Source organism: Polypterus senegalus, chromosome 17 (genome assembly GCF_016835505.1).
Source record: "Polypterus senegalus isolate Bchr_013 chromosome 17, ASM1683550v1, whole genome shotgun sequence".
NCBI lineage: Eukaryota > Metazoa > Chordata > Cladistia > Polypteriformes > Polypteridae > Polypterus > Polypterus senegalus.
In genome coordinates, this window is record NC_053170.1 from 27132323 (window position 1) to 27158701 (window position 26379).

The following is a 26379-nucleotide window of genomic DNA, read 5'->3' on the forward strand; positions in this document are numbered from 1 at the left end:
CACTGCTTCCTTTTAAACACTCACAAACAGAATTAAAAAAATAGATAGATAGATAGATAGATAGATAGATAGATAGATAGATAGATAGATAGATAGATAGATAGATAGATAGATAGATAGATAGATATGAAAGGCACCATAGATAGATAGATAGATAGATAGATAGATAGATAGATAGATAGATAGATAGATAGATATGAAAGGCACCATAGATAGATAGATAGATAGATAGATAGATAGATAGATAGATAGATAGATAGATATGAAAGGCACCATAGATAGATAGATAGATAGATAGATAGATAGATAGATAGATAGATATATGTAAATTATTGGTCAGATATAACGTCTTACCTTGCCGTGACGTCTTACCTTGCACACCATGCTGCATAAACAAGCTCTGCATATTCAGAGTGTGAATGTATGCAGGGTGGCTATAACTACGAACCCTTGTTAATTTTTTGGGTGTCAAGGTGGTGAACACTGCTGCTTCAGAATTCCAGCAGATTGGTTTCAATCCTGACTGAGGCCCTGCTTTTCTGGAGTTTGTAATTTGTCCCCCAGTGATTGTTTAATCAGGTACTGTACTCCTGTTTCCCATCCACACCCAAAGACACACATGTTAGGCCGAGTGACCACTCTAAAATGGTGCATATGAAAGAGTGTGGGTGACCAAGTGGACAGTGGAGTGGACTGTTGAGGACTCTTCTTGCTTTGCTCCATGTGAGGCTAAGATAGTCTCTGAGTACTCTGGCCCTATGCTGGAAATGCAGGTTCACACACATTTAGGAGGTAATAAAATATGTTCAAACACACAACAGGAAATTTAATAAGGATTAATTCGAAATCAGATAACATGAAATTGAAAAACACAAAACAAACTGGGGTTAATTGTCTTTAAAAAATTAAAAGTTCAAGAGACACACAATGGAAATAAAAAAAAAAATGACACGAATTTAGAATTTGCCATTCCAGCAATTTCTAACTGCACTGCAGTAGTGGGGAAAAATGAGCATCTGTTCACTTCGTCGTGTTTTCCTTCACTTTGAAGAGCTGTACAAGATCAAGAAGAAACTAACAGCACTTTTATTACAGTCACCGGAATCCTACGGGTATGTTCCCCACCTTTTACTGAATCACTGAACTGTAACAAATTTAAAGAAAATCTTTCAAATTTACATAGGGTTTGGGCTCACTTACACACTTCAACTATAATTTAAGCTGGCACCTCTAATTGTTGCAAGAGGTAACACAATTCTCTTTTAAGATATGCTATATTCTATCTGTACATTCTCATTAATAAAATTACATTCTTTTATAAAAAGCATATCAATCAATCAAAACTAATTTTAAATAAAAGACGCTTTACAGGGCTAACATGATTACAAGAAAATATCTAATTATAACAATCAAACAGTACAATAACACTCTCACAGACAGGGTGGCACAAATGTGAGCGCTGCTACCCCACACCTCCAACAGAGAAGATTCAAAGGCTGACCCAGACCTGTCAGTGTGCACTTTGCATGTTCTCCCTGTGTAGTCGTTCACAGAGTCACAGCTGTGAGAATAATCGTCTCCTTATCAATGTAGTGGACTGGCACCTAATCCATGGATGGCTCCAATTTAGTGCCGGTGGTGGCTGGAGCAGGTGTAACAACTGGATCAAACAGATTGTGGGTTCGCTTCCTGGTTCCTCCATGTGTGGATAGTGCTTTGAGTACTGAGAAAAGCGCTATATAAATGTAATGAATTATTATTAAGGATGGATTACAGTTCAATTTCCAACTTCGCTATCCAAATGCTTTCTCAGCTTACATTAATTAAATCTGTGCCCTGGACATGGTGAAAGTATGTAGTCCTCTCCTTGCCCTCTGGTTATCCTGGTAGAATTAACTTAGGCTATGGTGCACAATTAGAGCCAGCAGCTATTTTCTCCACCTTTATCTCAATCACTGTATCACAATAAAGCTTAGCACGGATTGTTTAAGTTCAAACTGTCACATTTACAGAGTACAGTGAAACACTTAAGTGCATTTGCATGTCTGACCATTTTACAATGCACTGGAAGTCAATACAAATCATTTAATTTATTAATATTTTAACTAAAATTATTATGATACGAGAAGCCTAACTCTGTAAGACAAGTTCAATACCAGACCAACAGTATGTAGATGCCAGTCCACTGTGATGCCAGTCCAAACTCACACATCCACTCCTACCAGTCAACTTAGCTGAGCTAACTGCCCCAAAAGCAGGAGTATGATGCTGGAAATCTCCTTTGGAAAAACCACATAAAAAGAAGAAGAGCGTGTTATCTCTACTCAAAAGGCACTTCATTACAGATTTGCACCAAGTGCTTTCAAGACAGCAGAGCAATCCACATTAATCTAATTCTGGAAGCTGTTTCTGGGGGCTTGCACTTGACTGTCCAAGAGCCAAAAAAAAAGCAAACCACATTTTACATAACATCCACTTTTAGTTCAAGAGAAAACAGTGTAGTGCCATAACATACTATAAAGCCTCAATATTTGATATTTATTAAATATTATCTTACTAAACACTAACGACCAGGTCAATACTACGCTCCTTTTCCACTAAAACATAGTGGTGTATTCAGTTTCACAATATATTTTAACTGTTAAAAGAGAGCACACCACATGGACTCCACCAGAGTGTACATTAGAAAAGATATGCCTCTCAAATCTCAAATACATATAATACATATATATATATCTACTCTCTATATATAAAATCCTAAGCCTTAAAGGGCAACGATTTTGTGCAATGATTTTATGTCACTTTTTTGTCACGCTTTAAATCGGGCTTATTTTAAAACCTACATATATGTTTGGTATCATTCTTTTCAGAATTTATCAAACTTTAATGTGATGTTGTTAGATTTTCAGATTCTTATTCCGTTTTTAAATTCTAAACTAAAAAATATCAAAAACTCATGTCCTGCGAGACGAGACTTTGTGCCAACAGATTTAACCACACCCGGGGCTGGAAATAAAAGACGCTATGCGAGATGCAGATCACACGGCAAGGCTGCAGCAAGCAATCCAGCAGCTGATCGAGCAAAGAGGAGAAAAAAAAAAGCTGTATTTGTTTCCCATTGTATCGCCGTTTAAGAGGGGGTTTCGGAGGAGCGACCACGTCTCCTTTGGGTGCATTCAGCCCCCCTCTTCACAACGCGAGCGGTAGAGACGTGAAGTGGCTGGCGCGTAGCGCAGGGAGGTGTGTTGGCGAGCGAAGTGAGCAGGGGGTGAACCCCCTAGTATATATATATATATATATATTTTTTTTTTGTTTATTGTAACCCATTACTGCTTATTATAAAGACACTGCTGACATGTCCTCATCTCTTGAATTGACAGTAATGGCTTCTGGTCACTTCAATGTAGTCCTATAAACTTACTTTCCTTTAAAATCCAAGTGCTCTGTATTCAATTATATATATAGTATGGTGGGCTCTGACCGAGATGGCACATTACCGCTAGAAGCAAACACCCCCTCTGGGACACAAACTCGAGACACAGCGGTTCCTCTACATAAAAGAGCCGTGAAATTGAAGCCTTTATGACCTCTGAAGCTAGTCTGAGCGATTATTTACTGTGATTGGGTGGGGTAACTCATCCACATTTGTACATGTGCCCCCCTTTTTAATTAGTTCACAAATTTGAATCCTGTAGCTATGGTACAGTAAAAAAAAGCTGACATTAAACTACAAGCAGCAAACACAATCATAAAACATCAAGCAATATGTTCAAACAAATATCTGTAATAAACGGGGGACTTTGTGTGTTGCATGATGTGTTTTCCGTGCACTCACAGATTTTTCGTATTTTTGTTTAAAAATGAGGCTCACCCACAGACAGGCCTGCACAGCTTCTAATTTATGTCTGTTTTACAGCAATGGATGGAATTATTTAAAAATATGTAGAAATAGTGCAATAGCAGATATAGGAAAAAAAAACAGAAGGATAGACATTTGGAGGAGGAATCTAAAATATACCATGACAGTAATAATGTTCTGTATGTCACAATTCCTGTGGCAGGAGTGGTAAGGTGGTGACAACAACACTGTTATCTCTACTTCACTGTAGCACAGGACAGCACTGGCCTGATGTAGTAGCAGTAAAAATAAGCCACAAAAAAGCAAGTAGAACCACAGCTATTAAAGGCACAAGCAGACTGTTTAGAAACGGCCTTTGGGAATAACCAGGGTCATCAGACTAATGGTGATGACTCAGGGTTGCAGACTGAGACAGTCAAAAAAAAAAAAAAACTGTTAGCGCCACCTCTGCACAAACTTATCACCCCCACAGAGAACTAAACAGACAAGAGTAATCCACGAGTCATGACTTATGAATGGATAGGCCAAGCGTTACATAACCTGATGATGCGCTACAGTAGGTGTGTTACAGCAAAGAAGACAGCCAAAATTCAAATAAATAAGGGTCTAAGATTACCACAGTGGCACCTGTAATGCTGGACCCAGCCCTGGATGGGGTGGCAGTTCACTGCAGTGTCCCCTCAGCTGTGGCGTGGTGGTTACAGGTTTGGATGTCAAACCTTGAGGTTGTAGGTTCCAATCCCACTACTGACACCATGTGACTGGGAGCATATCACTTCACCTGCCTGTGTTCCAATTGGAAAAGCAAAACAAAATGTAACCAATTGTTGCAAATAACCTTGGATAAAGGTGTCAACCAAATAAGTAAATGAGTTTAATAAGCTGGTAGGGGATTTTTCCATATAATAAAAAAAACCTGACTAAATGTGCTATGGAAATAACAAATCCATCCATCCATCCATTATTCAACCCGCTATATCCTAACTACAGGGTCATGAGGGTCTGCTGGAGCCAATCCCAGCCAACACTGGGCGCAAGGCAGGAAACAAACCCCGGGTGGGGTGCCAGCCCTCCGCAGGGCACACACACACACACACACACTAGAGACAATTTAAAATCACCAATACACCTAACCTGTATGTCTTTAGACAGTGGGAGGAAACCCACACAGACACGGGGAAAACATGCAAACTCCATGCAGAGAGGACCCGGGGAGCGAACCCAAGTCTCCAAACTGCAAGGCAGCAGCGCTACCCACTGCACCACCGTGCCACCCAATAACAAATCTCTACATTTAAGTTAACCCTTAAACAAATATCGATTAATTTATTAATATACCATAACCACATTTCTGAATGTGTATAAGGTTGCAGCCCACCCCAGTTAGCCAGAGAATGAATGTGGGACATTTGTCTGTGTGCATCATCTAAGGGTCAACAGGGGATTTTATTACCTTCATCCTGGAGCTTTTATTTCCTCTTCGCTGTTGCCACTAACACTACAGCACGTGGTCAAGGATGCAGCGACATTAGAGCTCCAACACGAGGAGCTCACACAACCTAACCCTGTCTGCCATTAAAAAGGCTCCTTCAGCATTTCCTGCATGATTTAATTTGATATAATAACTTTCTTTAGTGAACACCACTGCAAGCTGCTTTACAATTACGTAGTACAAGTTTTTACTTTTTTGTGCAATCAGAGCATTTGCTTGGTCAGTAGCCTTGAGCTTTGTAGTTCAGAACCTAAAGGGTCCATATTTGCCCATATGGAAGTGTGACAAGTGATGCACTGACATCCAGTACAGCCGCGTTTCCTATCTTGAACCAGGTGCTGTCGGGATAGAATTTGGCTTCCCATGATTCATTAGTGCAAGAAGTCAGACGAAACCAAAGCTGATCATACAGTCCAACAAGGTCGCTTGGTTAACTAGCATCCAGGTAACTGTACGTCTTTAAATGATGCCAGCATCTCTCTGTTTGTTTCAGACTCCCATGTCCCTTTGTGACAGGAAGTACTTCCATCCCGAATACATATCATCTTAATTTCCACCAACATCCTCAAAAACATGACAAACGAATCAGCTAAAAGAATTCTGCTGCATCCATTTCTTTGGAGCCTTTTGTGTATTTTAAAGACTTGAATGGACTGAGGGATGATTTAGATGTTTCTAATTTACTGTATGTGGAGAAAACCGCATTGGAAAAGGTCACTTATGGTGAGACCTGTGTAGAATTTCACTCTTGTTTTTAGCAACCTACGTGTATTTTAACGTTTCGGCAGGCAGCATGCTGTAGTGCTTAAGGCTTTGGATTTCAAACCCTGAGGTTGTGGATTCAAATCCCACTGCCGACACTGTGTGATCGGGAGCATGTGGCTTCACCTGCCTGTACTCCAATTGGGAAAACAAAAAAAACGTATCTCAAAATTTGAAAGTTACCTTGGAAAATAATGATAGTAAAGATAATACATAATAATTATTATTCAAAGATTTAATTGTCAACTCTAAAGTGTCCTCCTCTGACTGAAAGTGAACGTATGCATATGAAGGCACTGCAGCAGACTGGCGCCCCATCCATGGCAGCCTGTCGCGTTAACAGGCTCCAGCCCCTAACACTGGTTTATGTGGATTCTGAAAATGGTTAGATAAGAATTTTCAAAACTTCAAGTTAAACTGAACTAGTTTAATGACACCTAGTAATTCATTGATTCAAAACCTAACAAACAAACGACTCCATCCACGGTGAGGGCTGTGGCAGCTGGCGCCTATCCTAGCAGCATTGGGTATAAGGCAGGATGTAGCCCTTCAATAGGTAATGAGGCACACTTTCACAAATACCATCACTCACTCATATGTGGGGCATTAAAAGTTACAATGTCAATTTATTTATATAGCACATTTAAAACAACATAGTAATGCTGTGGCCAAAGTGCTTTACAATAATAGAATAAAGGAAAAACTAAAAAATTAACATAAAAGCATAAATAGAAATAAAATACGTGAGCATAAAATAAGATACATAATAAATAGAAATAATGTTATATAATGACAAAGAGGAAACCATTAGTATTATTGAAGGTCACGGAATGCAAGTGAATAGAAATGAGTCTTTAATCTCATTTTAAACAGTTCAATTGCAGACGACTCCTTTATGTGATGAGGTAAAGAGTTCCACAAGTGAGGGGCAGCAACTGCAAAGCCCTGTCCCCTTGGTTTCACACTTGGTACGAGGGACAACAAGAGACAACTGACCAGAAGATCTAAGCACTCTAGATGGCTGGTGTAAAACACACAATTCAGATAAATAGGCAGGAGCAAGCCCATGTAAAGATTTAAAAACTAGCAACAAGATTTTAAAATCAATTCGAAAACTGACAGGCAGCCAGTGTAAAGAAGCTAAAATAGGAGAAACAGAGTCATACTTTCTTGCCCCAACCAGAAAGCGAGTGGCAGCATTTTGGACCAACTGTAACCTGTGTATCAGGGATTTGCTAATCCCAGAATACAGCGAGTTGCAGTAATCGAGGCGAGAAAAAATAAAAGCATGAGTAGCTTTCTCAAGATCCCTAAAAGATAAAAAAGGCTTGATCTTACCTAAAAGTCGAAGCTGGAAAAATCAACTCTTGACTACAGAATTAATCTGTTTCTCAAAAGAGAGGTTACTGTCAAAGATAACACCAAGATTGCGGACTTGAGGTTTGGAAAAGACAGAGAAAGAGCCGAGAAGTCCAAGACCAATTTGGGCTTTAGCTGATGGACCCACTATAAGCACCTCCGTTTTATTTTGATTCAGATCAAGAAAATTATTAGCCATCCAGGATCTTAGTTCAGACAGACAGTTGTGGAGTTGCATGGTTGCAGAGTTGCAAACAGGAATATAAACCTGAGTATCATCACCATAGCAGTGAAAAGAAATGTTACATTTCCTAAAAATAGCTCCAATGGGGGTGAAGGTATATAGAGAATAAAATAGGACCCAAAATGGATCCCTGAGGAACACCACATTTAAGAGGAGCAGTAGATGAAAAAGAGGAATTAAAAGTCACTGAAAAGTGTCTACCAGTTAAATATGACCTGAACCAGTTAAGAGCCCAACAATATGTTCAAGCCGCATCAGCAATATTTCATGGTCAATGGTGTCAAAGGCAGCGGACAGGTCAAGGAGGAGAAGGACTGCCGCATGACCTGAGTCAGTAATAAGAGAGATGTCGTTGAACACTTTCAGGAGGGCCGTTTCAACACCATGATAACCCCTAAAGCCAGACTGGTAGATCTCAAATAAATTATTGGAGTTAAGGTGATCGACCAATTGATTATAAATAATTCTTTCTAGAATGGTAACCAGAAATGGCAGTTGGGAAATCGGATGAAAATTGGCTAAAACTCCAGGATATAATTCTGCCTTTTTTAGAAGGGGACTGACTGCAGGATGTTTAAAAAATGAGGGCACATTACCAGTTAACTGAACCTATATGGAAGGAAACCTGAGTGCCAGAGGAAAAAAAGAAAAACACGGAGACATTACACATTTTGGGAATCTACAAACACGTAACACACACAATAGGATCTGAACCCACCAGCCCAAATGTGCTAATGACCGCCAAAATGACACCTCATTGAGAAGTGAGCATGGATGTGTGATAAGAGATACAACAAAACCCTGCACAAAAGGCATACATATATCTGCATTTATGAGCCACTGTCAGCCTTATTGTCAGGAGATGGTTACTAACTACTAATTACAGCAACTATTTTTACTCATTTTTAATGCTTTGAAACAGAGGGACTAGCAGCCCAAGCCCCTACCAGGAGGGGACGCCAGTTCATCACAGACTGTACAAATACTGTAAGTATAATGGGGAACTGAGAAATCCAAACTGACCCACCAACACATCCGTGGACACTTAAGACTTTGGACTCCACCAAAAAGAAATATTAGAACTGTTTGCAAAAGAACTGAGAGAGATGCAAAAAAAATAAATAAAATACAAAATAGGGCCTAAGAGTAAAGAGACAAGAAAACTGCCTGCTGTGTCACAATGAAGCCCATTATTTCAGTAAAATCTGTGCAGTTCTAGTCCAGCCTTCTACGTATCTTAATTTTCCACTAAAAAATAAAACACACCATAGCGTTGCACCTGTCCAAGCCCCAGAGGATCATCAGCGTGCTCTTTACTGTACAAGATTCAAGAGGCACTCAGCGCCGACTTAAAGAGATCTTCAGCGTACTGTCAAGGCATCTCTGGGACTGCAGTGAAAGCACGCTAAAGAACGTGTGAAATGCAGCTTTCATTTGCTGGGAGAAGTGATAAACAAGTTTTAAATAGTTCAAGATATGTAAATGAAAAGGGAGAAGGGAAAAATTCTTCTTGGAGGGCATGAGTTCTAAAATATCCAGCAAAATCGACTTACATAAAAACATGCTTTTCCGAAGATGGGTTTGCAAAGCACTATAGCCAATCCAAGCAACATCATTTACTGAGGCCCTTATCTAAGGTGTCTTACAACATTTAGGATACAGTTGGTTCCATTTCTTTTGGTTTTCCAATTGGAGCACAGGCAGGTCAGGTGACTTGCTCAGGGTCACATGGTGTCCGTAGTGGGAATTGAACATACAACCTCAGGATTTGTAGTCCAAAGCCTTAACCACGACGCCACACTGCCTACATCAGTAGGAAGGTAAGAATGAACCTCACAAGTGAGGCCAATACAAAACAAAGCTTGCACACACACAGTGAGGACCACTTTGGACTCTCACCATAAATAAAAATGGAAGATTAGGAGAAGACTCTTAAAATGCACACTGGAAATCAAATCCAGACTCCTGAAGCTATGAGCTGGCCATGCTAACTTGTGTGCCACCATACCACTCCACTCTACCCAAATAATTATAACACTTTGAAACTGTATAGATGCAATAAGAAAATTCTTTACTGAAGAGTGTGGTTTCAATCAGGGAATGAGGTGTATAAAAATGGCAAAGCGGAGTTTCCCTCAGGTTTTCAGTAGGCCATGAAAGTTACTTGGAAATTTAGGAGACATGGAAACGTGCAGCGGGAAGAAGCAAACCGTCAGCTTAAAGAGTGCTTGCTGATCCCAAACTCGAGAGATGCTCGACTAACCAAATCAAGTGTTTTCCAGCTGAGCCCCCTAAGAAACAGCACAGCGACCTCCCTGTTAGCGCCGTCTCCAAACTGCTTCAACAGGATCAGCTGGTTCAGACGGCACATTAAATGAACCGTTGGAATACACGAACATCAGCCTGTTACTACTACACACTTGAGGTCATCCGCTCTGACCACCTCTCTGTCTGACTTGGGCTGTAACTGAGTAGAGCTGTGGCACCTACCTACCCTTACCAAAAAAAAACAACAATCACGCCGCCTCTAGATCAGATTCATTCACTAAGATTCGGCTTGGAGTAAGCCTTCGCAGCGCCCTCTGATTCATAGATGCTGTATGGAAGGTGAGTGAGAGAAAGAATGAATGAGCCGAGAACAATGCCTTCTTTTACAGTATGCGTGTATGTGTGTGTGTGTGCGCCAAGTTAAAGAGTAAGACAGTCAACCCCAGAAAACAAGAGCCAAGCTTACCTGTCTCGTCGTTTTGTGCCGTGTGTTCTTAATATCCTGGGTGCGACTGAGTTAACACATGAAGCAGCCGATCAGATGAATGAATGAAGTGGTGAGGTGCACAGCAAGCTTCCTGTGTGCAGTTTGTTTTTATTTTATTTTTTTTTCCTTCTCTCTCTAGCTGAGGCTGAGAGGCTGCATATCAGCTCCAGAAAGTAAGCCGCTAAATTAAACCAAAAAATACGGACACACACACAAACACACACACACAACTTGTTAGCAGGGTTTCTGAAAAGGCAGCCGCTTCTGTTCCTTGCAGTATTCCGACACCCTGCTCAAAGGAATCAGGGATAGACAGGCGGATAGCTACACAGACTGACTTGCTAGGAGGGATGACAGGCAGCGCTACAAAAAAGCAGTCTGACTCTCGGAAAGCATGAGAAAGGTTCTCTCCTGTGACAGCATGAGCAGTCTGCTGAGCTCAGTAGGCACTAGGGAGGAGAGGGGTGTGTGGTGGTGGTGGTGGGGGGGGGGAGGCAGGATCGCACTGAGGTGACTCGGAGATAGTAAAAGAGATTTGAGAGCTCCTTATTTGGGCAGTGATGTAACGGGAAGTTGCTCAAGCTTGAGCTCTACAGAGGAGGGAGGGAGGAGGGAGGGAGGGGGAAAGTATGAGGGTGGGAGGGAGGAGGGAGGAGGGAGGCTGCCTACATTTTTGACATTTTTTTTTCTTTTTCCATTCACTGCATCATGCTTCCTGTTGCCTGAGGAGTCAGCGGGGCTATCGGTGCATGCAGGATGGGGAATCCTGGAGTTGGCACAGAGTCAAATATTGAGATAGAAGAAAACAGCACTATGTGAGATACAGTACCTGGAGTGGTTTTAGAAAATCTATTGTGCAAATCCCGAAATCCCCAAGCTTCTGAGAATATAGTCAACGATACTTATGCAAAAAAATAAATAAATAAAAAAAAGCAAAAAGAAAAAAATAAAATTAAAAAATTAATTAAAAAATAACACATTTTAACCCTTTGCATAAATGCATGCAATCATTTCTCAGAATCCTGTTTATTTAGAAAGCGCCTTAATTTCCCAACATTTTTAAGATGGAAGAAACATGATTTGGACAACTTTGTAATATGTGCTTTAAATGACATGCTAGAGTCAAAGATAACTCCTAGATTGCGGGCTGATTCAGTAAAATTAATGGTGATTCCAACTGAGTTAAATGATGACAGAATATTGTTGTGATCAGCATCATTCCCTCCAACAATTAACATCTCTGTTTTATCTGCGTTTAAAGACAAGTAGTTCTCCTCCATCCACTCCTTTAATTAACTAACACAACTAATTAAAGACAACATCAGAGAAACTTCATTTGATCTAAATGAAAGGTATAACTGGGTGTCATCTGCATACGAGTGAAAATTAAAATGATGTTTCCTAATGAGAGATCCCAGTGGAAGCATGTAAAGTAAAAACAGTAAAGGTCCCAGTACTGAGCCCTGTGGGACACCATTTCTCACTTCTGTGTATAATGATGGAGTCCTGTCAGCACATTTCTGTATGTATTGGAATCGATTTGATAAATAAGAACTAAACCAAGCGAGCACAGTGCCTGTAAGGCCAACATGATTTTCTAGCCTTTGCAGTAAAATACAGTAGAATGGTCAATGGTGTCAAATGCTGCACTTAAGTCTAACAACATAATTACAGTGGAGTTTCCTTCATCAGAGGATATCAGAATGTCATTTACAACCCGTGTTAGTGCCGTTTCTGTACTATGACCAGTGCGGAAACCAGACTGGAATTTCTCAAATAAATTGTAATGTGTAAGATGTGACTGAAGCTGATTGGCGACTACTTTTTCTAGTATTTTAGAGAGAAATGGTAAATTTGAAATAGGCCGATAATTATTTAGTATGTGTGGGTCTAGGTCTGACATTTTAAGTAATGGTTTAATGACTGACATTTTTAGTGCATCAGGTACTGTGCCATGCAATAATGAACTACCGGTATTCATAATCGTTAGAATAGGCGGGGCAAGAACATCCATGGCACTTTTTACTAGTTTTTTTGGCACTGGATCTAGGGAACAAGTAGTGGGCTTCATTTTAGAAATTAAAGTTCAGACTTCCTGCTCAATTACAGGATTAAAATTACTAAAGTGCTGAATGCAATACGAGACAGGGTCTGCTAAGCTTGTATTTGGTTTGTACTGTGATGCTGAGATCTGGGATCTTATATTTTTAATTTACTCATTGAAGAAGTTCATAAAGTCTGTACTGCTGGTACTTTGTACTTTGTACTGTTGAAATTTTGTACTGTCAATCTGAATTTCCATTTGTTAATTTAGCCACTGTTCTAAACAGTACCCAAGGATTTTCATTATTGCTACCTATTATTGTAGAATTGTATTCTGAGTGAGCTTTAAAGAGAGCTTTTTTATATTTTTTAACTCTCTCTGTCCATGCAATTTGAAAGACATGTAGCTTTGATGGTTAAAGCCTAAGCATAACCATCCTTGACTTATACTCCACACCTTGTGCTATAAAACCTAACATCACGTTAGCGTTATTAATCGCTTCTGTCTGCTGTCAGGATGTGGACAGTGATGAGTTTGCTATGACTCCCAGGTCCTTCTTATAAGGCGCACTTTCAAATTTCAGACCTCCCACTGTGTTTTCAAATCTATTATTTTTAGTTACTACACGTAATACTTTACATTGACTTATATTAAATTTCATCTGACACAAATCCCACGTGCACACATGAAGAGCAGCATCAGGGCTCCAGTAATGTAAGAGCAGCACAATTTCAGGGCAAGAAAACACGGTCGCTAACTCCTTCTCCTCTTTCATCTGTAGAGCACATGAAAAAGCACAAGAGGACCTCTGACGCAATTTCCCACAGCATCACGGCAGTCCCGCCCCTTCTACTCCAACGGATATTTAAGACCACATTAAAGCAGAAGTCAGCTATCAGTTCTGAACTTGAAGATGAGGGAGCTCCTTCAGCTAATTAAAGCCTGTGTGGGACGTGTAGCGTCCCAGTTTAGGTCATTTTTCTTTTCATGTCAGCCTTAGCTATTAAATGGCATACCACGGTGGTCCCCAAGTCTTGCCTGTGTCCCTCACTTTCTTACAATATATTTGTAAATTGTAGCTGTGTACTTGCAAAGAAAATTTGAGGATAGTCTACAATATAGAAAAACTCCGTACTAAATAAAGGTTATAAAGGCTGTCACACAGCATAGTTTAGTGGTAAATGCTTTTCTGATTCACTCTATAACACTAATTGTGTCAGTTAACATTCCAATTAGGAAAAATCGAGCACTTATAGTTTAACTCTGAATATGCATACCACCTACAGCAAGGCACTATAGAAGAAAAAACATTCCTCTATTGTCAGGCAACATTGTTAAAAATATAGCAGCTCTGAGGTTGGAGTTTAAACCATAAATTGATTCCCACCTCTGTCTCACAATGTAAACCTGAATGAATCCCTCCATCTGCCAGTCCTCTATACAGCTGTGTGAAAAATTACACTTTAGATTTCTTGGTGCAAAAAGAATTGCCTGCAGCTTAACATCAGAAAAAGCAAAGAACTGGTTATTGACTTGCACCGTACCAAAGAGCTTATAGACACTATTCAGGGAGTGGATGTAGAGGTGGTCCACTCCTACAATTACTTGGGGGTCCACATCAGAGATAGGCTAGACAGAGGGACTACAGAAGAAAAGGGCAGGGCAGGCTTTGTTTTCTTAAGAGACCGTGCTTCTTTAAAGTGTGTAGTGACATCCTTTATATGTTCTACAACTCTGTGATAGACAGCCAGGGTGATTTTCTAAGCTGTGGTGTGTTCAGTCAGTAACATCACATCAACAGAGGCTCACTGAATCAACAAGCTAATGAATAAAGGCAGGCTTAGTTATGGGATGCACTCTTGACCCACTGGAGGTAGCAATGGAGGACAGAATGAAGATAAAAGTGGGTGCCAATAGGAACAATACGGCACATCCTTTCTCTGACACAATAACACTGAGGACTTTCAGCCAACGAAATGTGATGGGCTCCTTCAGGCCTACAGCAATATGTCTTTATAATGTCTCACGGGGACTGGAACTGCCAAGTCAAAAGTTTTCTTTTCTTTTTTTAGTTTTGTTTCTTTTAAATCATTCTGGTGTGTAATTGAGAGTGTTTTGCTGTCTGTCATAATATAATAATATTTACTAATTTAATTGAGCTTATAATTATAATTATAATAAGCTAAATTTTCATCTGGGGACAAACAGAGTACTGTCTGTCTTTCTATTCTATAGTACCTTTCAGATCTATCTACTGTACCTATTATATAGTGCCAATTGGATTTAACTATCTATTATATAGTGCCTATTAGATCTATCTTTCTATTTTACAGTGCTTTTTAGATAGATCAATCTATGGATATGTCTATTATATATACAGCATAGTGCCATTCAGAGCTATCTATGTGTTATATATTGCAGTTCAGATCTATGCATTATATAGTGCATTCCAGGTCTATCTACCTATTATATAGTGTCATTTGGATTTAACTATCTGTTATATAGTGCCACTTAGATCTAACTTTCTATTATACAGTGCTTTTCAGACCTATCTATCTATCTAGCTATCTGTCTAATAGCGCCATTCAGATCTATGCATTATATAGTGCCTTTCAGATCTATCAATCTATTATATACTGTCTTTCAGATTAATCTATTACATAGTGCCATTTAGATATAACTATCTATTATATATTGCCGTTCAGATCTATTTATCTTTCTATTATACAGTGTGTTTGAGATCTATCTATCTATCTATTGTCACACACGTGCGCATGGGAGGCAGCTAGAAGGACCAAAAGAAGGTAATTCCACACCAGGTCAGGGGGTGGCAGGGTGCAGTAAACCTTTCTCTTTTGTCTCGGCAGACCAGACGCGGGAAATTTTGCTGGGTTCCAACAACGTCACTCCTGGCTGCAAGAAAGTCACTTCCTGTTATGGCCTACGAGATTGTCACTTCCTGTTCTGGGCCCCGATGACGTAACTTCCACCCTCCTGCCTTAAAAGCAAGACAACCTCTACTTTTTATTCAGTTCTGTTTTGGACTAAACCTGTACAATACTGTGTTAACAAAATCTCAGTTCTTGCAGCCTTAGTCAAGTATATGGGTGGCTGCCCCAAACCACTTTTGGTGTCAAGGTCTATTCATTTTACACTATCTATCTATCTATATCTATCTATCTATCTAGTATATAGTGCCTTTCATATTTATCTCTTCTACAGTGCCTTTCATATCTATCTCTTATACAGTGCTTTTCATATCTATCTATTATATAGTGCCTTTCATATCTATCTAGTATATAGTGCTTTTCAGATCTATCTATCTCTTATACAGTGCCTTTCATATCTATCTCTTATATAATGCCTTTCATATCTATCTCTTATATAGTGTCTTTCATATCTATCTATTATACAGTGTCTTTCATATCTATCTATTATATAGTGCCTTTCATATCTATCTATATATCTAAGTGACTGCTATTTCAGTCTTAAATGTAACATACAATTAAAGTACCTCTCTGTATTTGTAAAACTCCTGGTGATGGTGCGCAGCACAGAAAGGCACTATAAAACATAGCTTAGTGAGTTACGCCATTGACCTATAAACCAAAAGGTCGCAGTTTCAGTGGCACCATCGAGTAACTGTGTGACCCTGAGTGAATCACTTCCACTGCAGTAAAATACAATGCCTATACAAATCATTTTGGCATAGCCTTATATTTTACAGTAACTACCACAAAGAAACCTTGCTTGCATGAGGACACAATAACGACCTGCTAGCAATGCAATATGTTTGCATATGTCATCTTCTAAAACTGAATTATTTGGAAGTAGCTGCATTTCCTGAAATGTACAGAATCTCAGAGACATTTTGAGAATGAAAGAGGTTAAAGTAATCTGTTTCTGTTGTTTCCATTTTTAGTTCAAGGATTTATCTGCTTTACATAATGTGCTAAACGTAACCAGGAAGGTAAGCGGGTCGGAGCTTATGTCACTGCTCGTTTCCACGCTGTATGTGCCCTGTTCTACATTTTCTTTATTGTCGAAGTGCTTGCATTAGGACTTCTCCTTAGGCTGTGATCTTCTAGAGAGTTACACTCTTTCTGTTTAAGAAATAAAGAACATTTCCTATGCTGTGCCAAGCCCACAGGTTCATCTTTGAACCTGGCAGACTAGCAGATAGGACAGGCATGGCCTGGAGGTTTAGAATAAAAAAGAAGCTGCATTGGTGTAGGAGGCTCTGACTCGTATTACTTGATCATGACACCACAGTAATAATAAAGACTGTTAAAAGTAAATAATGAAACACAGCTTTGTGAAGTCGCTTTCAGCATCAGAGAAGCCGTGAATGCCAGCAGGAACATTCCTTCATTTCTGTGGTCAAATGTCAATAATATGGGACCCTCATATGCTGTATGCATACAAAAACATTCATATCTATCTGTGTTTATCAGGTGTCCTTAGACATTCATCACAACTTTTGTTTTACATATGCAGCGGGCCTGGTGCAGCGTCATTCCTTATTTGTAGATGTCACTGACCACATTTCCATGATCCACTGATTGTGGTCACTTCTGGGGGATGAGTTTTTAATGCCAGTTTTTGCAGCCTCATGGAGTAGAGGATGCATGAAGAAAACTGATGATGATGGGGGCTCATTGAGAAACCCCTGCTGCATTTTGGGAAGAGAATGGGTGACAGGTATGGAATAATATGTTAGTATTTCATTCTTTACTTTTAAGTGTATGAAGCAAGTCATTTTCTCATATTTATTTTCAAACTGTGAGGACCATGTCCCAAATGACCAACACAACAGTTGTTCCTCTGCTTTGGTTTGTGGGTATAAAACCACACCTGGCAGGGTGTGACGATGTGGGTTCAGGCTCCACACTCCCTTTGATGTTTGGGAACCCTTGAACCCAACACCGTCGATAATGTAACCGAGTGAGCTAGTCAATGGAGGCAAATTACTGAGCAAGGGGAAGGCAGAAAGTGTAACAGTGCTTTTATTAAAAACCAACAAAACAAGTGTTCATAAATAGTGCAGTACTTCAATGTTCATTAAATAAATAATCCATAAAACGAACGTGGGGTAAAACCAATAAATAGAAACACAACAATCCTTTAAAACGAGAGGTTAAAATCTTCTTTTAGGAAGCAGTCTTAAAACCAACAAACAAATCTGGTGCTCTTCGGTTAGCGTCTCACCTGCTAATCCCGTTTGGGCATCGCAGCAGGCAAGACGCTCTCTGCAGCTGCCCTCCTGAAACACACGCACGAGACTGGAGACCTCCCGATCCCTGGCTTCGGTATGGCACTCATCCCAGTCCCGGAGAACTTGGTTTCCCACAACGGCCAGGTCGCTCACGTTGGGGATTCCCACCAACAAGTCTCCCGACTTCCGCTGCCTTTTCCATGGCCTCTCTGCGGCCCGTCGCTTTCACCTTGTCACTCCCGCTACCAGATCACTCAGCGGGAGCGACATCTACACAACCACCTGGGTGTCGGCCCAACACCCAGCTTCCTCGCAGCTGTCCACGAGCGCTCGATTGCGCTCACCACCGCTCCGCGTGTCCGTCTCTCTCCTGCACCGCTTGCTTCCACGCTCCCTGTAACCTCCGTCCTCTCCTTTCCTTTCTCTCCGATCGATTCTCCCTCTCCGAACGTTTCTTTCTTTTCTCCCCAACCGACTTGCGCTTCTTTTTAAAATGACGAGGGCCACAGCAGCTGCAGCATTAGCCACGGGAGCAATCACGAATGTGGGCAGTTCCTCACCTGTGCACACGGTGAGAAACGCCCACATCGACGACTGCCCCGCGGCTCGCTACAACAACGCCCCCTCACCGCCTCGGGTGCGGGGATTATTTATTTAAAATCAATGGCCTTTTCTCCACGAGCTGTGGACCCATAACACCACACAGGGGAGCTGAACTTGAGTTGATGTGGCAGAACAACCTGCTATACCCCCTAGTGCTTAGGCTATTGTGCCTCTCTCAGCACCTATTTATACTCTAATGTCCAGTGGAATAATTAACAACAATAAAACAAAAATAAAGGAAACTGTGACTGATGTCCCATGCAACTCTGGGGTATTTTAGGCTAGGAGTGGGGCGGGCTCTGAAAACGCTGACGGACGAATCAGTGGATTTCCAGTTGCATATGCAAATGACCTGCAGATAAAAAGAGGATTTCGGCAGGGGCTGGGGGGGAGGTGTCTGGTTTCTTTTGGACTGGTGAAAGTTGGTGGAAAACCACAGAGAGAGAAGAAGGTGGAGAGAAGACATTGATATGAAGGCCAGGGGAAACTGGCATTAAGTGCAGGAAGGCAGGCAGGCAGGTCCTGGGTTCCAGAGCGGTGAAGATGGAATCCCTCAGGGCCATAACATTAGGGGTGAGCTGTACATAATTTATTTGCTCCTTTGTTCATATTTTGGTATTAATAAATAAAGACAGTGAATGTTGTTCATATGCAATACTTCAATACTTTCTTCCTCCAGACGTTTGCACTGAGGGGTCAAGACAATATATTGTGGAGCCAACCTGGACACAGAAAGGCGGACATGTTGTTTTTCAACCACCACACGTTTATTTACACTATTTACAGACAATAAACTGGTCACCAAGACCCCAGCCAATGGTCACTAAGACCCAGTTCAGTGCACAATACCCTAATACAAAGTCCTGGCCACTGAAATGCCTTTCTTCGGGCCGCCTCCACTCTCCTCTCTTGCCTCGTCCTCCTTCCACCCGACTCTAGCCTCGAATGAAGGGAGACGGCCCCTTTTATACATGACCCGGATGAGCTCCAGGTGCTTCCGACACTCCCTGTTGGCCACGCCCCAGCGTGGTGGAAGTGCCGGCTGTTCTCCCGGCAGCTCTCCGGGTATCCTCCAAAGTCTTCTCCCCAGCACCTCCTGGTGTGGCGGAAGTGCTGGGGCAACAGGTCCCCAAGGCATTGGGGTGCCTCCTGGCGGTGACCACGGGCGCCTACAGGGTAGGGCTTCCATGCCCTCAACCTGTGGCCCCCAGAGCAACCAGGAAGGCGGCCCCAACGTGATCCAGGGTGGGCTTTGACCCTCTTCCGGTCTCTCACGGCGTCCCGGCCGGGTCGTTGCCCCTGGCATCCCTGACAATATCTTTTGCATATCTTTGGACAGATAGACAGACAGATAGATATCAAATGCACTATATAATGGAAAGATAGACAGATCTGAATGACACTATATAATAGATAGATCTGGGGAATCCAGCTTATCCCAGGGCCATAGATATACAGTAGAAATAAAAGGCATTACAATCAAAGATTGGAAATGCATGACGGACGGACAGACAGACAGAGAGACCTAAATTATCGAGAGATAATGAGTCTCTAAGTAGTCCCAGGACAGGGAAATACACTGAAAAAGCACCATAACAGACAGACAGACAACAGCTTATTTGTTCAAGACAGAAGTGCTCTTTTAAGCTTGTTAAACATATTTGTGTAAGTTTTGTTCCCCCAAAATGTTATGTACAATATAATCCAGATGGTCCTGTTTCACATTTGTGGTGTTCACTACTCACAATTCTTCTCTGGCACTTTTCTTTTTCACGTAGTATCTGCTTATCCTGTTTTGAATGATGCCATGCTGATACAGTAAACTAATAACTGCTAAGACATGCTCAGCAGATGTGACATCCATTCAAATTGTCATAGTTTGTATTTTTGTAAAGCTCAGTTTATTATTTATCATAGCTATTTATACATTGAGACCCAAGAGAAAATATTTAGACCCTCTCACATTTTACACATTCTGTCATGTTTTAGCCTTGTGCTAAAAACATTTAAATTCAGTCAGTTCAATTGATTGGACCTGATCAGGAAATGCACAGAGCTGGGAAGGGTCTACAAAAAAAACTTGTGAAGCATTAAAGGTTCCCGAGGGCACAGGGCCCCCATAATTCTTAAACAGAAGAAGTCTGGAAAAACTGTGACTCTTCCTATAGTTGACCGCCCGGCCAAAATAAGCAATCAGACCTTGGAAAGAGAGGTGACCGAAAACCTAGTGGTCACTCAGGCTCAGCTCCAGAAAACTTGTGTGGAGATGGGAGAAACTTCCAGAAGACCAAGAGCTTTATGGCAGAGTTGTCAAATGATATTGATGTTGCCAAAATGCACCTACAGAACTCTCATACTGTGGGAAATAAGATTCTCTGGACTGATGAAACCAAGATTAACTTTTTTGGCCTCAATTCTAACTGGCACATCTGGAGGAAAAGTGTGCCATTTACCACCTGCACAATACCAATCCAGTAGTGAAGCATGGGATAAAATCAAATTAGTAATATTGAACAATTAGTATAAAAGTAAAGTTGAATAAATCGGACTTTGCAGCTCATGAATAAACGAGTACTTCAAGTTAGCGGAAATAGTTCAAAAGTTGGTAGAAATCTGTGTTTTGTACCTAACACTTGTATGCAAAGTTTGGTTGACCTAAGTGAAAGCGTTCTCAAGTTATCGTGTTTACATACACACACATGCGCACACACACACACAGACATAATTCCAAAAATGGTATTTTCAGATTCAGGGAGGTCTAAAACATCGAGATTCATCAAAATCACGAGGTTGAATTTTTGGATGATTACAATAATTTCTCCCTATACTTTGTATACGAAAAAGTAAAAAAGTGAAGGGATCTGAATACTTTCTGGAGGAATTTTATAAAATGATGCTTGTGAAATCAAGTTATGGTACATCAAAATATTCCACCCATTACATTTCTGAAACCAATTTTACTGATTATTGGTCGACTATCCCAAAAGGTGCTAAAGCTGGGAACCATTTTGGATAATGTAGCAATCAATCCCAATGCACACTTGTTCAAACACCATGTCTCCATCAACATCGGCTCCATTCAAAACCAAAAACACACCCAGCGCATCCCACATATCTCTTGCCCTGAGTAAAATAACTCAGAGACAGGGAGGCTTTCCTGACGTAGATCTTGTCCTGGATGAGAATTAAAGGTTGGTAAACGGAGCTCTGAGAAACCACTGCAGCTCTGGGCTGCCCACATGTATTTACTCTCTGAAATAAAGTCTGACCGGGTTCTTCCAAGGAAAGACTCCATTAGGAAGATGTCATGTTGAGGATGGATTATCACTTAATCCTCTGTAATAAGGTTCTGTGATGTTCCTGTGTCGGGAACACTAAACGCAGATCTCTGGATGTATGAGCGAGCAGTGCTAACCGCTGTGCTTTTACAGGGTAACTAACTGCATTATAAAATATAAAAGTCTACCAATATCTGAGCACATGCACATCAGATGTACATCATCTCTAGAGGAAGGCTTTTTTTTATTGATTATGATTAAATCACATACAATATGTAATAATAACTCCATGACTGGTAGAGACTCATTTTTCCTATAGAATTTATGTGCATATTCTGCCGGTTAACAATCTCAGGCACCTGCCGTAAAACATCTTGAATATTTAACATTTACTTAGTAATGCAACCACAAATTTTACATGTGTAGGAAATTAGAAAGATCATAGGAGGCATTCATTTCTTTTAATTGCAAACATGTCTTATTTTTTTTTAGAAGACTTTCCGTCTTAAAAGTAAAAAGCAAAAAAATGCAGAATAAAGAGTAGGGGGTTATGAATGCAGGGCCAGTGAAATATATGGCATCAAGTGCCCAGGACCTGCTCTCTACCTAGCAGCCACACAAATGTGTTGTCTGAGTCACCATCTCACAGCCAGGAAACTCCTGGGATTTAAGAGCGCTTTCCACTGTAATGCCAAAGCAGTCGTAATCCCTGTCATCTCTGATTAGTACAGAAAAAAAAAAATTCAGAACTGCTCCTAGAAGCAGGGATTCCCAGCTCACTCATCGGCGCTAATCTGTGACACGGCGACATTTAACTGCTTCTGGAGCTGTAATTTTCCACAAATGTTTTTGCGTATTTGCATTTGTCTGAAGCTTAGTTATTAAATGTTGGAATTCTGTAAAGCTCATAAACTTTTTTTTTTTAACTGGTGATTTGTTCAAGTTATTCCTCTTCCTTGGGATGATTATAGGCACTTTATGTTGGATAGGATCATCCCTCCAGCCATTTTCAAACCTCTTCAATCCATTTGTAAGATTATAGATAGCCTGACCCTGTTCTGCCCGGAAGGATAAAAGTGGAGTACGCGAAGGAAAGCTCACACAAATACGCAATATGCAAACTCCACACAGCCAGTGACCAGGCTGGGGCTCAAACTCAATTTGCTAAAGCTGTGAGCCAGCAGTGCTAACAATTGTGCTGCCATGAGCCTCTTACAGTAGATCAGACGTCATGTTGGAGTGGGGAATGATGTCACACCATGAGTTGACCGTGTTCCAGTAAAACATTCAGAAGTCTAATGCAGACACCTCCAGGAAAACTTCTGCTGTGCGTGCTCCTTTGGAATACAGACAATAACTAGACAACGCATTACGCACATCCAAATATCCGGAACAAAATGTCCACATGTAGAAGTTGGACAGTACTGTGTTAATGAGACATAAATGCTAATAAACTGCACAATACCACAGATTTCACTTCTGATGTACAGCACAACCACCTTGGTTTTTGAGGTTGGGATTGGTGAGGCTCTCTTGACTTTCTGTGTAGGAACTCTGACTTGTGGTGGCATTTCAGTTGAAACCTCCTACTAAGAATTCAGAAATTGCAACTTTCCAGTCCAACAGGAGCACAGCAGCCAGATAACAAAAGGGAATGTTATTCTTCCATAAGGGTTAGATGGAGTACAGACAGCTTAAATCTTGTGTTTATTTTAATCTGGTGAAGAAGAATTAGTATCCGACTACTTTAAAGACATTTTCACAATTAGTTCTTTAGGACCAGTTTTTTTGTACTCAGATTTCCCCAAATTTACAGTTCGTTTAGGTACAGTAGGTGTGAGCACGCCAATCGGACTCTGGTGCAGACCAAAACAACCATACTGAACACATTTGGAAAGAGTGGTCTCTGTGCGGTGCTAAGCGAATCCTGGAGAGCTTCACTTGAGGTATGAATGCGATTCGACAAGGGACTGATCTATCTACATGAAATACGAAGCATTACGGGTGAAATTCTGGATGATGTGGTTGTCATACTGAGGGTCTGCTGTCCGCAATTGTGGAATCTCTTTTGCAACATAATGAATTGAGAATTAACATGGAGCATTAAAAGCAGTTAAAAGGTAAACAATTAAAAAAAAACACACACACACATACAAATGTAACACAATTGGAATAAAACACAATTACTCGCTCAATCAGAGTAGCAACTGATTCAGTCCCTGAGCGTCTCGCACAAATGATTAAAGAACAGTTAATTATGTTTTAAAAAAAGGGATACGTTTACTTGTGATCAGGTTGATCAGAACATATCTGGAGGTGTCGAGAAATGAATAGCACTATCCTGTACAAGCAATGATCAAACGTGCAAATCTTACACCACTAAGGCGATACACGCACTAAATTTGACATGTTAGTCAATGTTAATCAAGCATTCCGAAATAAACTTTATTACCAGATATGAGAAGATGTGTGGTTTGACATCAGCTAAATTGAGGTTATGCTCATATTGTGACTACTGAAGAGTGTCACACATGTGTGAATAGGAGGATTATAGCCCCGAAACAGAAAACAGGATAGATGAACGAATGGACGGTCATTAGCTACTGTATATACTGTAGCTTCTCTCATGTCCCTGAGATTTTCCTTGCTACACTCTTTTTCACCCTCATGTGCTTTGTTCTTTGGTTCACTTTTGATCAGTCAACTTCAAAGACGTGCTACACCATCAATGGGGTTGCAGATAACCTTTCAAATGTTTTTGGTCAGTGCTGCTTGTGAAAGGTCAGAGTCCACAAGGTGCCATTAGTGGGTGATAACAGTCACACCTAGTAAGGTGACGCAGATCACAACGCTGATTAATGACCAGCTATTGAATGTAATGATGACAGAAGTGTTTTCAATAAATTCTTAATGATAGCTACTGGAAGAGGGCAACCTTGATGCAAAGGCTGCATATTCCCCTCTGTGTGTCAATCCATACTCACAACCTTATTCTTCCTCCTTCTTCACTGGATTAAGTGAAGCAAAAGCCTATCCTGTCAACATCTGGGGAGTAACCTGGGCTGGATGCTAGTCCATTGGAGGGTACACTTGGGCACACCCCCATGCTCAGTAGTCCTTATTCAATTTAAATACACAAGTTTGGGATATGAAAGAAATCTGGAGTACTCAGAGGAGATGTGGAGTGACTCTGTAAATTTCACATAAACACCAACTAAGGTACACTTAAAACCCGATCCCTAGAGCCGTAAGACAGCACCATATACGACTCTGCTACTTCACCAATAAAATACACAGTGTGTTAAAAATGTTAATTTATCTTAATAATGAATGGTATTTTTTGCATAATTCATAAAGGCCAGTTATTTAGGGCTTACAGAGACAGTAGTCGTCTGAGATGTGTGGTCTTGGTATGGTTAGAATGAAAGGTGCTATCAGAACTAAAGATAAACAGAGAATGAGAGCCACGTGTATGCCATGTCAACAAATGGGTCGTTTATCCAGGGCAAATAACACAGTCAGTCCAAAAATAGTTAGGTTCTCCTAAATTTGGTAGGTGCCCTGGTGGGTGTTGGCTGTATTTAGTCTGCTATGCTTCTTTCTTTAGGTTTTTCACTCCAGTAAACTTGTGATTTTACCTCTCTGTCTGACCACCACCACTAATTGCTTTGGATGAACTCTCATACTAGACAACTACAGGATACACTACAGAAGGGCAGTGTGGTAATCAGCAGTCCACAGGTGGGACCTCTGAGGTGGCGCCGCCACATTTCAGTCTTTTTATTTGAAAAGTTTTAACTTTCCTTGATTTCAACTTTTTACATGAAGGCACCTTGACCAGCACAGGGGCAGCCTGGTTAGTGCTAGCGTGTCACAGGTCCAGAGTTCCAGGGTTTAACTCCTGTGCGGACTTGACACTTTCTGCCAGTGTTTGAAAGGGTTTGCCCGGGTACTCTTGATTACTCCCACCTCCTACAATCCACAGATGAGAAGGTTAAGGTAACTGGTATTACCGTGCATGTGTGTGCGTCCTTTAGTGCTGCAGCAACCTCAACCCCCAACCGAATGCCTTTTGCTGCTGAGATAGACTACGGCCCGCCACATTCTTTAATTAGAATAAGAAGGTTAAGAAATGGATGGCTATGTGACTGATTTACAAACATTTATGTTAGGTAGAATGCCCAGTAGGGGCAGGGTGGTCTTTTTGGCCTTGGAACCCCTGCAGATTTTATTTTTTTCTCCAGCTAAAGTGGAGTTTATTTTTTTTATTTTCTGTCCTCCCAGCCATCTGACCTTACCTTTTTTCCTTTGTTAATTTAATATTATTGCCCAATCTTATTTGTTTTTATTTATAGAAATCTTTCTTTTTTTGTCTTGTAAAGCATTTTGAGCTACACTGCCTGTATGAAAATGTGCTCTATAAATAAAGGTTGTTGTTGAAACTACAGAAGGTGCAAGTAATTCCCTAAACAGAAACACAATTAAATTTCTCCGATAGCTAGTGGCAAAGCAAGCAATGAGGAGTGAGGGGATGACTTCTTGCCCAGACACCCTGCCAGGTTGAAAGGGCAAAGTTAGCCTGACTCTATGGAAACGTGGACTCAGGCCTATGTATTCAAGCAAAATCCTCTCCATTTCCTCTTGCAGACCTCAGCTTCCCTGCTGCTTTTTTCAAACTGCTGGCCTAAGTACAAAGCTGATTTCGTCAGACGTTAGACCTTTATCTAGAAAAATGGACAAGAGCAGGGAAATTGCTTTGATGTAGGTC

At 40.8% G+C, this 26379-nt stretch overlaps 1 protein-coding gene across 5 annotated transcripts in view; it reads right to left on the reverse strand.

The window, feature by feature from the left end:
- Nucleotides 1–26379, reverse strand: part of LOC120517927 (transcription factor HIVEP3) — a 512318-nt gene that overhangs the window by 133675 nt on the left and 352264 nt on the right. Inside the window, exon 1 of one of the 5 annotated variants that reach the window (XM_039740448.1) lies at nucleotides 10451–11293. The exons of the other annotated variants lie outside the window; for them this stretch is intronic. The gene's annotated coding sequence lies outside the window, so the exon portion shown is untranslated. Of the gene's footprint in view, nucleotides 1–10450; nucleotides 11294–26379 lie in introns of those variants that run through there. 5 annotated transcript variants of the gene reach the window in all.